Source organism: Thunnus thynnus, chromosome 7 (assembly GCF_963924715.1).
Source record: "Thunnus thynnus chromosome 7, fThuThy2.1, whole genome shotgun sequence".
In the NCBI taxonomy this organism is placed as follows: Eukaryota; Metazoa; Chordata; class Actinopteri; order Scombriformes; family Scombridae; genus Thunnus; species Thunnus thynnus.
The window spans coordinates 6,992,410-7,004,702 of record NC_089523.1 but is presented as its reverse complement, the minus strand read 5'-3'; the positions used below and the strand labels follow the sequence as shown (position 1 = coordinate 7,004,702).

Genomic DNA, 12,293 nt, shown 5'->3' with positions numbered 1-12,293 from the left:
CCATGACAGTCCTAGTTGCGATGCCAGTCACCGCATGAGGCTCATGAGCCACGCAATGAGTAACACAGGTTTGGACCATCACGCTGGTACTACACTGATCACAAAAAGATGACGCTGTTGGGATCTGCACACCTTAGTAGATGAAAGAGAAACCAGCACATCCATATAAGATTTCCAGATGGATTTCCTGTTGAGTTTTAAGACTTTTCACTGATTTCAATGACATCACACTATTTCAATTGTCAATACTATAACCATGTCTCTGATCTCTGCTTGTAAGAGTTTGAGATAATGGCTTCAGTTAATAGAGGCGTTCTAAACCTCAATTAAATACCCTAATAAAGTCTTATTTTAGGCAATCACAACATCCATCCTCGACCACACTCCTCCAGCTATTAAACAATCAGCTATTCTTACTCTCCTCAGTTTATGTGTCTCCTTATACACCATTTGACTCAATCTGCCCACCATCCAACACAACTATAAAAGAGCCAGATCATAAAACTAGTTATCAAAAATAACTACTTGAACCATTTGTACCACAAAAAGTGATAGAAGTAGTTGTGTAAAGACAACCCCTGACTGGTTATATGCCCCATGTCTTCCCTGGCTACATAAACTATCTCATAAAATTGTTGCAAAGTGCCAAATATAGTGCTCTTTATTCAACATAGAACCATTTCATTTAAAAAGCTGACAAAGGTGAACAACAGCAAAGGGCCAGCTAGTGCCAAATAAACTACTATAAAGACATGCAAGCGCAAGAGGGCTGTTTTCTTCTTTTACATAAAGATGCTATTAAGGTTGGAAATTCTGGTATTGTGCAAGGCCATGTTGAGTACACAGTACATTCAGTGAATACAGGAACGATCACAACCGCTGTCGAGAGTCATTTTCATTCATAGGAGTTAATAGTTCAATGTAACACAAAATGCAGAGCTTCAGTGTACCAGTATAGAAACATGTGGGTGGAAGTTTCTTCCAGGAGGAGTGCTTTACACCACATCCTTCTAAGATCTGATAGATAAACAGTAACTTGTGTGGTACATTCCTCTCGCTCTCTCTCTCTCTCTCTACTTCTCTCCGTAAGGAGGAACATCCATCATCTGCTTCAAGAACTGAGTGAGAATCCAATTTTCAACACACATCACTTACCCAGCAGCGACAGACAACCCTGACTGTGCAGTAACTTATTCTGTTAGAATCATGCACAACATGCCTACAGGGTGATAACACAGTCAGATTTGCTTCAATTGGTGCAGCGTATTATAGAAGACCTTTTGCTGGAAAAGGGTCTCATGTCCTGTCTAATCAATACTGACAGTGTGAAGCATGTGGTGCTGTGCTGCTATCAGAGACATACTGGTGACAGGTTGGGCAGTTACAGCTTAGCACCGCCTTCACCAAGATACTTTCCAATAGAGGAAAAAAAAAAAAAACCCAACAAAAAAACCCACAAAAAGACTCCTCTGTTACCGGTTGGTGCACACAGCTGAACCTGATGGGAAATGCTGCTCCTTTGCATACGCTTCCTGCTGTTCAACTGACCTTATCAGGACAGGCCAGTGAAAACAACTGATGGAAAATTTTGCTGTTGCTACACACACACACACACACACAACAATGGGAAAAGGTATCATTTACAAGGTATCAAAGCGCAACTGCGGCTCGAAAAACAACAACATTATTCTCAATCAGCAACACTCATCTAAAATCATTTAAATGGCCTTTGAGGGCAAGTGAACATGAGTGGCAGAGATTTAAAAGAGCAATTCAATTTAGTGTGAGCCACTCAAGTGATTAGATTCTATTACACAGTGCAAACACAAGAGCGCTGCTGGCCTTTCAAAATGACCCGCTGTCCCGTAAAGCCCAGGCAAGGCCCTGCTCTGCACCGGAATGCTCTTAATGGGATTTCACAACATTAACATTCTACTGAGTCAGCATCACACACACACTAGCTACAGTGCTCCCCTGCTGAAACAGCCGCATCTCTGATAGTGTGACTGTACTACTGTGTGGATGAGTGAGTGTGTGTGTGTGTGTGTGAGAGCGTGTGTAAGAGTGTGGGCTACGTGACTGGGTACATAGTGTGAAAGTGTGGAGTGTGAACATGATGTTTCTATCCAGAGCAAAAATATTTCCAGACGTGATGCTGCTGACTGACTAAAATCCATCAGCAATTATTTTGAAACGGGGTTAAATCTCATTCTGTTGTAAGTGTGACTTTGGACACTGTTGTTTCTGTGAACCTTTTCTGAATGTGTGTTTGGATTTCTGTGAGTTTTTTTTTTAGTTATTTCAAGTAGGAGATATGTGGATAGACCTGAAGTGATTAGTTGAAAATCCTGATGCTGAACATTCTTTTAACTTCTCATTTTTGGGATTTACTACTTTTCTTTGTCTTATCAGATAGTAAACTGCATATATATTCGGGTTTAGGACTGTTGGTCGGATAAAACAAGAATTGTTGATAGCAGACAGAGGGAACTGTGTCATCAGACCAGTGCCAAAATTGTTGCAAAGGCACCATTGACGGGAATTCACTGGAAATAATCCAAAACTACAGGTTGTGTCTGAAAAGTTGCTCAAACTGAAATGCCAAACCGACAGGAAAAACGTCTTTTGTTCATTGTCCTCTTTTGAGCCACAAAATTTGGAAAAATGGGAGGAAAACATATGCTACCTTCATTAGAGAGTAACGTCACCTAATTCAAGTCAAGATTCTCAGGCTTATAAACTCAAGTCCTGATCATTTTCTCTGTGTTTCAACCGGAGACAAAATTTCACGTGTTTTCTCTGCTATCTGAGCCATATATCCTTCTCTTGCCACTCAGTCTTCCTCAACCACCTCTCTCTCCTCTCTGCTGCACTTAAGGGCTGCGATGGAAATCCACTGACGGTACAGAGTAACGATGTGTTGTTTACCACCATCGGTAGCACACGTCGGACACACCATTACCAGAGGTAGCAGTCATGGCAGAGCAGCCAACATCCTGGAAGCGAGCGTCCTGTATCAAGTGAAGGTGTGTCTGTGATTGGAAGTTTGCAGCTGTGATTATTCTGTGATCAAAAAAAAAAATCATGACACATATAATTCTTGTTAATAATGGATCTCACATCCACATCCTGACCAACAGAAGCAGGGCACGCTGGAACCTTGTTTTTATGATCGATGTTTACAGGGTTTACAGCAGCAGCAGCAGCAGAAGAGTGAAAGGAAAGTAAGCTCTCATTACCTGGGTGTCACCCACAGCTGTCATTAGAACTGATTTGCTACTTGACACAGGACGGACAGATGAGGTGGGAAATGATTGCTGTGCTACTCAGTTGTCAACATAAATTAAACAAATACTCTGACAAGTGATGTTGTGAACATAATGTTTGTATCATTCAACTACCACAGACAGTGCACGGCTGAGCTGTCAGGTCATTACCACTGACTGCTGGATGGTGACGCTGAAAGTTAATCTTCAAGATAATGTGCCATTTGTCTAGCTGGTGTCATATTTCATATGCTGTGTCTCATGGGGCAGCAGTGAGGACTTAGTTGGGATGGACCTGTTACATCAATTCAACAGACAAATAAACGGCGGAGAAAAACAAGCGCAGGTAGCATTTAACAAAAAGACAATTCCACACTCTATTAGAAGAAATCTGATTTGCTATAATCGAGTAGCAGAACCTAGATGGGAAAGGAAATAGGTTTCCATCTTCACAGTTTACACTTCCACATCAGAAATGCAGGGTGACTAAATGACAAAACCATTTTTGTTGTGCAAGACAACTGACAAAAAAACAAATACATTTCAAAATGCAGACTGTTGCTGTCCGCCCTATTCTGCAATGAATGCAGCTTTCTCAGGGTTTGTGTGCTACTTATTGTTCAGCAGGGTAGACAGTGTGTTATAGCACATGTAGTGCTCTGTCACAATGTTAGGCCTTCATTCAGAAACAATCTCTCAATCAAATCTTCCATAGAAGCTGATAACACTGACACAAAGATATATCCGGCTCCAACTGTTGGGTCCAAAGTTATCAAACTGATTAGAGCTTGACTGATACATTGGACAGGATAATATGAGGTTATCACACATACACTGTATTGTGTATATATGGGTGATAAGTAACAGGAAATTCCAGTGGAGATATGTCAAAGACAAATGTTGCCATTAAATTCTTTCCAAAGATTATTTTCCAGCTGTATCTTGGTTTTAATTCTTTAAAAAAAAAAAAAGAATTTTATGAACGCTTCTCAAAAATGTTTGTGTTCAAATGGTGCTATATGTAAGAATAAACCCGGCCCGTCCTGTCTCGACATAACACTTTGTACATCAAGAGGCGATGGTGAGTCACTGTGGTGTCCAGTTTTTTTTCTCTCTCAGGCGTGTCTTTGCTGGACCATCGCCCACCCTGCAATCAGTCTGCTTCCCTGGCTGTCGGTACCATTTCCAGAGGTTTTGGTTCTGGTTCCTCATCCTGCAGGAGATTCAGCCTCGCCTCACCTCATCTCTCTCTCTCTCTCTGTCTCGTGTGAATGATGTCCTGTCTCTCTCTCTCCCCTTTGTGTGTGGTTTCCTGTCTCTCATCCTCTGTGTGTGTGTGTGTGTAAATGGTATGATGTGAGTCTCCCCTGTGTACATGTGTAGTCTGTCCTCTTCCCAGGTTTCCATGGTGATGGAGGTCGCATGGCTCAGGTCCTACTCTGTTTTGGCAGCACCTGGAAGTTGGTCGATGTCCTCTTAAATCATATGCTTCATATGCATTATAAATCCTTTATAATTTAGTCATCCTGTTGGCTATACTGTATTTCTGTAATTTGTCTTTCTTGATCTATTCTGCACATATATCTATTGCACATCTGTCCGTCCTGGGAGAGGGACTCTGTTGCTCTTCCTGAGGTTTCTTCCATTTTTTCATGTTTCCCGGTTTTTTCGGGGGGGAGTTTTTCCTTATCCAAATCCAGGGTCTAAGGACAGAGGATGTTGTTCTGCTGTACAGAATGTAAAGCCCCCTGAGGCAAATTTGTGATTTGTGATATTGGGCTATACAAATAAAATTGACTTGACTATTTCAGTGGCATGTCCTAAGCCAGAAACAGAATTGTTACAGAAGTTGATCCAGAAAAGTGTTGTTGTAAACTATAATGTCCATTCTACACATTTTATTTCTATGGTTGTGTTCCATCTCTCTCAGTCTTACACTAGAGCCTGACCCATACTGGATTTTTGGAGCCGATGCAAATACTAGGGAGTAAAAAATTCCGACAGCGATATATGGCCAATAATATATACAAAATATATACATAAACACATATTTTTCTTTTCCTCAAATGTGGTTATCAAACATTTGTGCCAATGATATGTAATGGAGGCATGATATTGTACAGTTTAACAATAAACTTTATTGTATAAAATGATATCAGTGCACTGAAGCAGTAAACTTCACTGGGAATTTAATTATAAATAACTATAAATGAAAAAACAGAATAAAAAAAACATGTACATGTATATTAAACTTGAATTAATAAAAAGGATCAAATATACATAAAATGCTGTCCATGGAACTTGAAAAAAAAAAAAAAGTTGCTGATATCGGCCAATAATATCGGCTGACCGATATATTGGTCGGGCTCTAATACACATACACAGAGGCATGCATAAAAACATACTGGGGGTGCAATCGATTGTGCACAAGTCAGGAAAGGTCAAAACACTGGTCCAACCTTTTCCTTGGAAGTGGCCAAGAGTGACCAATATCCTTTTATTTGTTTCCATTGACTCTGGGTAGATTGAGGATGATAAGAGAACTAGTGCTGACATCAGAATACTGAGGAGCTGGGCATGTTTATGCCACCCACCCACGTGGTGAAAGGGAACACAGGTCAACTGATGTCACAACGGTCACTGGGTCAAACCCCAGATGGTGGGAAATAGAGTGCAGGGGTCAATGGTTCCTCTGTGATGGCAGCATATGAGCCTGCTTTCAACAGTTCAGGGAAGCTAATTAACATTCAAACCATTTGTCATACTGACCACGATGCAGCCACCCTACACAAACTTCTTACATGTTAAAAGATTATGGTTTTTGTTTGTTTATTACTCCAACCACAACTGAAAACTAGAAGGGGAAAAAACCCACCACAACAGTTAGCCTAGCTACCACATCAGCCAGCTATGTTCTCCATCTCACCATCTGCTGTGGTCCACCCACACAAATCTCGCATAACACTTGATCTGGACAGTAGCCTGCCAATGCCCAGGAGGGCAAAGCAGATGGTGCAGTTACAGCCAAAGTCTTTAGCCTCTGAACAGCAGACAAACTTCAAATAAAATGGGCAGTGAGTTAAATCAAATACTACATTTTCTTTTGTTTCTAGGACATCAGGCTGCATTGTTTGCTCACCTGGAATAATGTCAGCCTTTGCTGAGTTGAAGCAAAGCTTGAAAAAAAAAACAACAAAAAAAAAACACATCTGCACCTGTGAAGTTCAAAACTCTTTTTCTCTATATTTATATATATATATATCATTTCTTTGTCACTTTTCCAGTAGACACAGGCCTAACAAGTAATGATGATGGAAGTAATTCCTGGGAAATCTATCATTTGATCTATTCATGCATGAGGCATAGAATGTTCTTCCAAGGAAGCAACAACCGTCAATGAGTCAGACTTCAAGTGCTTTGCTTTAAAAACAACATTATAACATCAAAACAAAACGTGATACATTTAAAAAGGTGCTGTGTGTACAAATCAGGAACGGAATATAAAATTCATACCTATGTTTAAATTTGTCTATAATCACCAGAAAATAAGAATAGCTGTGTTTTCGTTACCTTAGAATGAGCCCTTTATATCTACAGAGGGAGCAGGTTCTCTTCCATGGAGCCCACCATGTTGCACTGCCATATTTCTACAGTAGTCCAGAGCGGACAAACCAAACACTGGCTCTAGAAAGGGCCTTTCATGCTTTTCATGAGTTTCACAGCCATTGTAGGTTCCCCTAAACACTTGGGGGGGTTGGGGGTGGGGTGTATTCAGTTGGTTGCAATTTGCAACCTCACCACTAGATGCCACTAAATCTTACGCACTGGTCCTTTAATGTGTGGCAGGGGTCTTGCTGTGATTTCAGCACGTGAATGGCTTCCTAACTAGCAATTCAGGTCATATATATATATATATATTTTAATTGACTGACACTATTGCTGCAGCAGAAGTCCTCGTTTAGTGTGTGTCAAAGCAATTCAACAAAGTTGAACTATTTTTAATAAATCAAATAAGCGACTTGATAGAATGTTTATATGCACATGTTTTGAGTGGTTACTAAAATGTCAGAAAATGTCTTAAATGTAACTTAGTTACTCTATGTGTGTGCTTTTTATCATGCAGAAAGGGCGCACTAAAATGACACCATATGTGAGTGAATTTGGATCAGGCTGTGTGCTGGCAGGGAGCGAACGGAATCGGCTCTATCGCTGCCTCAGAAAACACAAGAAAGTTTGAGACGGGAGTTTTCTGTTTGTCGCAATGTGAAGCGACAACAGAGCACCGTCACGACGCTGTTGCGGTTGTTTTAAGCACAACATTAGACGCATTAAGAAAGAGAAAAATGTGAACTTACCGTGCGTTACCTTCCAGTCAGCGTATCCGAGGCACGGAGGTTTCAAACAAGGCGACCCGACAAACCTCGCACGACGCCAAGTTTCCTCTTTCCTCAACAAAGCCGACCAGTCGGAATTAGCGCGCAGAATGACGTTGGACACTTTGGACGAAGTATTCAAAGTAACCTAATAAATGCTTCTGCAAAGTCGATATGTGTCCGTGTTGACGAAGTGGAAACAGTTTTTACAGGGAGCGGGCGGCTCTCTTTGTTCCTCCTGCTGCCTGCAGCCTGTTCCGTGGATATTATCACCGTTCATGTGTCCCTGACAGCCGCTGATTGGCTGCAGGACCGGGATCAACAAAAGGTGATGGTGTCAAGGTAGACAGAGTGGTCCCTCGTCTTCCGGTCACGATTTTTACAATGCGCGCTCTTTTATAGATGTTATTTTTGTAATTGGTATTTTTGTATCTACTCTACAGATATGAAGTAGCATCACAATGGATTTAACGATCTTACAAAGTTTTTCATGTGTTTTATATTGTTGAAAGTTATTTTTTCCCAAAGCGTGACTGATTCCATGCTTTTGTTTTGTATGTATGATCGATTAACTTCCTGTAACATCTCAGCTAACAGGAAACTTGACGCAGGGTGGAGGCTGCTTCGTGCCTTACATAGTTTTATTCAGGACATAATAACGATCACTCTCACGATCAACTCTCCCTCTTTTGCAGTTTATTTGCTTGCACTTGGAGATACTGCAATGAGAAAACACTGAATTTTTGTTTGTGCAAGATGATTGATTAACGAAAGAAAAACACGGCACATTACTAACGACAGTATAAATAAATAAATACAATTTTGGCTTAATACTTTAATACTAGATGCACGTGTGTGCGTGCGTGTGTGTGTGTGTGTGTGTGTGCGTGTGTGTGTGTGTGTGTGTGTGTGTGTGTGTGTGTGTAAAGATATGGAGGAGAGAGAGCAGAAGGGACAAAAGAGAAGCAGAAGGAGAAAAAGAAGAAGAAGAAAGCTACTGTGCTGTTGGGGGGCATCTCCGGTTGGGTCCCAAGGGTGAAGGGGTGCCAGGGTGAGACCAGGACCCTTTCTCTCCCCCTCTACCTTCCTTGCTTACAATGCTCTCTCCTGCTTTCCGTCGCTCCCTTTGGATCATTTTTCAGTCAATACAGATTCTGCAAACTGCATCTCTGTTTTATGTTTTGTTGCTACTATGTATGTTCTCCTAACCAACGGAAAAAAAGCAGATGTTTGTGGAGCTACATATGTGAAATGTATGAGCCTATATGGTTTAGTCTTCTTTTACTTTCCTATATCCTTGATAAATTGTGTATCCTTTTTTAAAATCTTCTCTTTTAATATAAATGATGGTTAATGAAAAGTGGCTTTAAGCAATCATTAAATGGGAGGAGCTGGTTTATAGATTAAACCTGAACTAATGGGTTTGCAAGCTTATTTGTTGCAGCTAAAGCCACTTACCACATAAACATGTAAACCAGCTCATGATTATGAGATTACAACTAGAGCTTGTTTGGACTGAAGTTTGGTTAGTGCTTAGAGCTCTCACTGTAACCACAGTGTGACCCCACCTACAGTATAAGAGTAAACAATTGTGCAAATGTCTTATCTAACAGCAAAAGACAGAATGGTTATATGTGATCTAATAAACATACCATTTTAGGGTTCTCAATATTAACTCCCTTGCCTTAAATAGAACCTTGAACCTTGCCCTGTATAGAACTTTATCTCAGTAACAATTATGAGACGCAACTATTTGTATTGTATGACAGTATCAACAACGTGAGCAGGCAAGCTCAGTCAGTAATAAAAGCCTAGCTGAAATTAGGCTCATTGTGAAAACTAGACCATCGGCTCCCTGAGCAGCTGGCCTCAAATCAATTCCAAAGAGATTCAGAGAATTGAAGTTGATGGGTTTAACACAGCTGAGATCACTTACCTGTCAGTGTAAAACACAGCTGTTTTTCTTCACTCCTCTGCAATGAGTCATTAAAGGAAGAGTTTGACATTTTTGGAAAACACTGTGTGCTTATTCACTTTTCTCGCTGAATAGATGGTAAGATTAATACCGCACTCATATCTGTTTGTTAAGCTGTGGCGAAGAGTTGGTTAGCTTATCTTAGCGTAAAGACTTAAACCAGGGGGAAACACCTACCCTGTGTCCAAAGGTTAAAAAAGTCTGTCTACCAGCACCTGTAATTAACACATTATATCTTGTTTGTTTTATCCCCGCAAAATTTAAAGTTATGGTTTTATGTGGAACCATAAAGGAAGTCCCTGCACATAAACTCTTATAAAACCGCAATTCATCATTTTTACACTTCAGTTTTTGTCCGGATAAAACAAACAGGATATAACATGTTAATTAAACTGAGCTTTAGAGGTGCTTGTAGGTGGAGGTTTTAAACTTTAGACAGCCAGGTTAGCTGTTTCCTCCTGCTTCCAACCTCTATGATAAGCTAATCTAACCGTCTCCTGGCTCCTGCTTAACAGACAGATGAGACTGGTATCAATCACATCAATCTATCCATCCAACTAGTTGTCACCACAGACAGTATGTCTGTTATTCATAAAGTTAAAAAAGTTGATCCCGGTGAGACAGAAACAGTTTCAACTGTATGACTCAGAGCTCCCATGCTGTGTGTGTGTGTATGTGTCTGTGTGTGTGTGCAGGCAACGGATTTGGCATTGTGTAACATCAAGCTTTGTGCATATCTATTGCTCGTGAATGAGATTTTGAGAGTGTGTTAGTACGTGTGCGTCAGCCCATCGCCTGCCTTTCAGTGCTGACTTGAGAGAAGCTGCCATGGTTGTTCTCACCAGCGCGCGCCAAATCCTCCCCAGTTCCTCCGACAGACACTTTACATCAGATGTTTTCATTCTCTGCCTTTCATTATGTCGTTTTCCTCACTACCCCTGCATCTACCCTCCTTTTCCCCTTCTCTCTCTCCTTCCATTTCCCCGGTTATCTGTCTCTATCCAGTCCTCATGTGTCACGTCTTCATCCTGTGGGTCTTTCTCTCCCTAGACCGGTTGTGAAGCCAGTCATAATTGGATGGCGTACTGACAGTCAAGCAATGTCACTGAATCACCATGAGGATTTCTGCTTGTTAGAAAATAAAGGGGGGTACTTTGTCTCAACTTGGCTGAACTTCCCTTCACTTTGCTTCCCATATGTAGGTGATTTGTGTGTGTGTGTGTGTGTGTGTGAGAGAGAGAGAGAGAGAGAGAGAGAGAGAAAGAGAGAGAGAGAGAGAGAGGCAGAGAGATGTCCCTGCATTCACCTCGAGCCAGTGTGTGTTAGCACTGTGGGTGGAAGATTCAAACAAAGCCAAAGATATGTGTGCTCATGTGTTTTGTGGATGCACTTTTACATGCACGTTTAAATTCACATTTTAGTCAAGTCACTAGACTGACTTTAAAATATTCATACTCTCTGTGTCTCATTGTTGGGAATAGTTGGAAATAGTTAAGTATATAAGTATTTAAAAATATGCAATTTCTTCGCTTGTATTAAAGGAATGGTTTGACATTTTAGGAAATACACTTTGCTTTCTTGCTTTGAAGTCAGATGAGAAGATTGATACCACTCTCATTCTCTGTTTGTTAAATATGAAGCTGGAGCCAGGAGACGGTTAGCCTAGCTTAGCATAAGCTAACTAAAAGCAGGGGGAAACAGCTAGCCTGGCTTTGTCCAAAGGGAAAAGAAATGTGCTTACCGGAACTTCTAAAGTTCACTGATTAACACATGATATGTTGTGTAAAAGTGTAAAAACAACATGTTTTTGCAGCCTGCATCTGTTTCCCTAATGCTTTCACTGTTCATCTACTGGCTCCGGTTATATCTAACAGACAAATATGTAAGTGGTATCAACCTTCCTATCTAATTCTGCAAAAAAGCGTAGTTTCCTAAATGTTGAATAATTCCTTCACTGTAACTGTTATAGTTGCTCTAGAACGGCCTTTTTACCTCACAGAGGCGATCACAAAAGAGTGAGGTCCTAGATCACCAAAAAGTATAAGCAACCACAACTAATATGTGAAAGGGTACATAACAGCTTGAGTGACTTTACAATATTCCTATGATCACAGAACAACCATGCTAAATGAAAGTTAAAGTCTTGGAAAAGAAACTGAAGAAGAGCTAGGGAGGCAGATCGAATGCATTTTCTTTTTAATCCATGCACGCTATGTGGTGTGCATAATGCCATGTGCATGTCGGCCATATGCTGTACTTGTGGTTTTCCACGTTGACAGTGTGGGCCGCGGTAGATATCTGAGGCAAGAAGAGAGAGGATTGTTTGTCTGAGTCTGGAGCCTGGCTGCTCACGAATCACAGCTACCGACTATTTCACCCTGGGCTACAGCTGCAGCAGACAGCCGTACGCTGGACAGACTGCTTTGGCTCAGCCTGAAGTTCATGTGTTCAGCCAATCGGTGACTCACCTGGAGGAAACTATCTCAAGAAACAACTGGGTGCCTCCAATTACTGGTCAAGGTTAGGAGGAGGCAACGTAAAAGACTGGATATACAGAGTCTCCAAAGTGTGTGAAGATAGAGCCTTCATACAGGAAACAGATGAACTGTCAAGGGGTTCTTTGGTTATATTTGTGGTTCTTATTCTAGCTAGAACCATGACTGAAACATCCAATTTTAA

The 12,293-nt window shown here is 41.0% G+C and overlaps 1 protein-coding gene across 3 annotated transcripts in view; it reads right to left on the bottom strand.

Moving 5' to 3' along the window:
- Positions 1 to 7,928, bottom strand: part of LOC137185716 (SPRY domain-containing SOCS box protein 4-like) — a 45,818-nt gene extending 37,890 nt beyond the window's left edge. For all 3 annotated transcript variants that reach the window (XR_010928902.1, XM_067594040.1, XM_067594042.1), the window contains exon 1: positions 7,622 to 7,928. The gene's annotated coding sequence lies outside the window, so the exon portion shown is untranslated. The remainder of the gene's footprint in view (positions 1 to 7,621) is intronic.
- Positions 7,929 to 12,293: the final 4,365 nt, after the last annotated feature.